Source organism: Carassius gibelio, chromosome A4, assembly GCF_023724105.1.
Source record: "Carassius gibelio isolate Cgi1373 ecotype wild population from Czech Republic chromosome A4, carGib1.2-hapl.c, whole genome shotgun sequence".
Taxonomy (NCBI): Eukaryota; Metazoa; Chordata; class Actinopteri; order Cypriniformes; family Cyprinidae; genus Carassius; species Carassius gibelio.
This window is the reverse complement of record NC_068374.1, coordinates 35,192,848-35,196,691: the sequence shown is the minus strand read 5'-3', so window position 1 is coordinate 35,196,691 and position 3,844 is coordinate 35,192,848.

Sequence of the window (3,844 nt, the reverse complement as noted above, 5' to 3'; positions counted from 1 at the left end):
GTAAGATGATGAGTGAACTCCAAATCATGAAAGATCAGATTCAGGCTTCTAAACCTATTAGACCACATATAAATCCAGTGCACCTACCAAAATCCCTCTCATTAGTGGCATCCTGAGGAAACCAGTTCCATTCCTTATCAGAGAAGACCTCAGCCACTATCAGGTCAACACCCAGATACTCCTGTCTCTCGTCAGTATTCAAGAACATTGTATGAGCACCATAGAGATACATGGAGATACGCATCCTGAAAAAGTGCATTCAGCAAGTCAGCTAATAGAGCTCTTTATTCCTCGTTATATGAATCCTGCAGGATGAGAAACAATATACCATGGTCCAATGCCAACCATACCAGACTTTAGCACCAAAGACCCTAGTGAGTTTACACAGTTGAAGCTAGCCCTTGAGAACCTCTTACCACTGAATGCTACAGAACTATTCAGATACCAAATCCTGTTAGATCATCTGAGGCTGGATGAAGCTCGCCTGGTGGCAGACTCCTACCTCAATTTATCACTCCCATACTCAGATACCATGGCTGCCCTGAATGAAAGGTTCAGCCCCTTGCTGCGCAGAAAGGATTCACCCTTTTTCCATGCTCCGAAGGAAGCGGTGATGCCAAGCCTCAGGAATATGAAGCAACAACTGATTCAAACTCTAGAGAAAGCAGCCATATACAACACAGAGATAGAGAAGTTGGAACTGAAAGGTGTTGCTTCTAGTCTCACTGCAGAAGGAGTCAGTGTAACAGGGGATCTTGGTATTTCCCAAGTCATTTGGTCAGCCATAATGCAAAGCACCATGTTGCGTTTAATTGCTCCTTCCAATACAAAGGCATGAACCTGAAGAATCCCCACTTACCTGGTCTGGTCTTTAAGCCCCCTCTGTCCTGGGTGTCTTACTTCGATTTAGGGAGCATAATGTAGGTATTAGTGGTGACATCAAGGAGATGTTTCACCAGGTCCTTCCTGCGCTTTCTCTGGTGCGGCATGAGATGAGACGAAACACCTTATATCTATACATTTATATTCAAATGAAATTGGGATGACCCACAACTTCCTGATGACCTTCAACGAGCATGGAAAGTGTGCTCTCTATTTTACTGAGCTTCAGTATTTACCTCTTGTAGTACTCCCTCGATGTTACACCCCATCCAGTATGGACCACCCTGAGGTCACTCATGAGATCCCCATTTTCACTGAGGCTTCAGAGAAAGCATATGGGGCAGTCACTTACCTTAATTCTGATTATCCTAGTGAGAGAGTACACCTTTCCTTTCTCTTGGCCCGGTCCCGTGTTGCCCCACGTAAGCAGTTTGCTCCATATCTAGACTTGAGTCACTCTTGTAGGAGCGCAGTTGGCCAAACTCGATGGAACTGAGTTTACCTTGAAGGCTAAAAAGGTCACGTTCTGGATGGATTCAACAACCGTCCTTCACTGGTTACCTTCAGAATCCTGCCGCTTCAAGGTTATTGTGGGTAACAGGGTAGCAGAGATTCAAGAAATAACAGTCCTTAAGGCATGGCATTATATCAACTCCACAGGGAATCCTGCGGATGATCTTACACGTGGCAAGAATCTGAAGGACCTCACTGAACAGGGACCAGAATTTCTCCTCCAACCTCAGAGTACTTGGCCATCACCTCCAGCTAAGCACAGCCTGGAATCTGATGATAAAGTTGAGTTAAAATGAGCTATCTGCTGTGGTATGATTAAATCAGCACCACAAACTGCAGATGGTAGTAAATTTAGCTGGTGGAAGGACTTGATTGAGTCCGTGGCACAGTAGCTGCATGGGGCAGGAGTGAAGAGTGGTTTTCCTCCAGCCAGTACTTACCAAAAGGTAGGGCAGATAGCACAGAGAAAGGCCAAAGTGGACAGTTTTCCCGAGGGTTACCAGATGTTAAAGAGTAGTACGCCTGTTCATTCTAACAGCCGACTCCTTTGTCTTTCTCTAGAGTTCGACCAAACCAGCAATCTAATGCTGTAAATGAGGGTCAAAGCCAGCTTCACAGAAAATGGTCAATCTTCCTCCACCTAGACTTCGGTTAATCAAACCTGCGTTCCGTTCAACTGGAATGGATTGTTTTGGACCATTCTTAGTCAAAATGGGACATCAGACAGAGAAGAGATGTGTCCTTTAATTCAAATGCCTGACCACTCAGGCCGTGCACCTTGATGTTCTGACATCGATGGATAGTGATGCTTTCTTCATGGCAATGCGTCAGTTCAGACCAAGGCACCAACTTCCGAGGTTGTGAGAAAGAACTTAGGATCTACAGCAGAAGTTAACAAAGCAACAGATTAGCTTTCATTTCAATCCTTTTGCGCCACACTTTGGAGGGGTGTGGGAATGAGAGATTTGTTCAGTTAAGGCTGCACTTTACACAACTTAAGAAGAAGTTCTTAAAACTGTCCTCATAGAAATTGAGGCAATCTTCAACTCTTAACCACGATTTAGATCCGATCACCCCAAGTTGCCTTCTGATGGGGCATCCAGATGGTTACCTACCCCAAGTTAGCTATGCAGTGTCGGAACTTCTAGGAAGACGGAGATGGAGGCATTCACAAGTGTTGGATGACAGATTCTGGATGGCCTTCATAAAGCACTACTTACCAGGATTGCAAACCAGAGGAAAGTGACATAACCCTTCAGCAGACATCAAACCCGGTCTTCATGCTGGTTGACCCTCAGATGCCTCGCTCATTCTGGCAAATTGGTAGAGTAGTAAATATCTTCCCTGGGGCTGATGATTGTGTATGAACAGCTGAGATCCAGATAAAGGACAGAGTCTACACAAGTCCCATAGCTCGCCTAGTTGTACTGCCAGAGATCCCTAATGATGCAGATGACACTCCTGCCAGTGACTGAGACTGTATAATGTCAACCTTTCAACAGAGCAAATTTGACCCAAAGTTGGGGGCGGCAGTGTTAGAAAAGCCGGGTCTGTGCACATAAGCTACCTTTGACATGTCCACATGCGCAGAAAGTGCGAGAGTGACTCAGCAGGAAAGTGCAAAGACGAAGATTTGTGTGCCAGTAAACAAAAACCACACACACCCACCCACTCTCACAACAAGTATCCAAATGATCACCTGTAATGCCAGTGTACAGCTGTGTTGTGTGCATCTTGGTTGCAAATTACTCCTATACTAAGATAAGTTAAACTCTTTGGATGGAACTGATCAAACACGGTGTTTTGACTGACACCCATTGAGCAAGGCTAGATATAAGACCTCATCTAATACAGTCTTTTTGGTAATACTCCAGAATAACTCAGATTTTTTCCTACTATGTGGTCACTGCAGCCCCTGCTGACATGAAAATTATGGTTGAAAAATGAAAACTCTATAATCATTTACACATACTCAGGACATTTGCATAGTTCTATAATACATGGACAGTAAATAATTACTTAATATTGATACACTGACTGCACTATTAAACTTAAACTTATGTAATCAGTGCAAGAGTTGTCACAAGACATAATTGCTTGGGCATTCTGAGATTATGAGTGTTTGCATTCAAACAAATATACAATCAAATCAGTTGCAACCTAACTATTATTTGCTAATCTCCAAATGTAAAATGTATGCTCTACTTTAAGACTGACTTCATGCTGACCAGGTGCAGCCGCATTATGTGATCATTTCCATGTTGCCATTCTTTGTAATATGATATCCCAGAGGGAGGAGCTGATAGGTCTTTTACATAAACGAAAGTTAAGTAAAAGAAATGAAAGTATTGGGTGTGGTGACAAGTAAAGCAGGTCTCGCAGTATCTACAGTAAGAAAGTACATTTATTGGCCTTGAGAAGTAAAGCAGCTATTACTGCCATTTCAGTT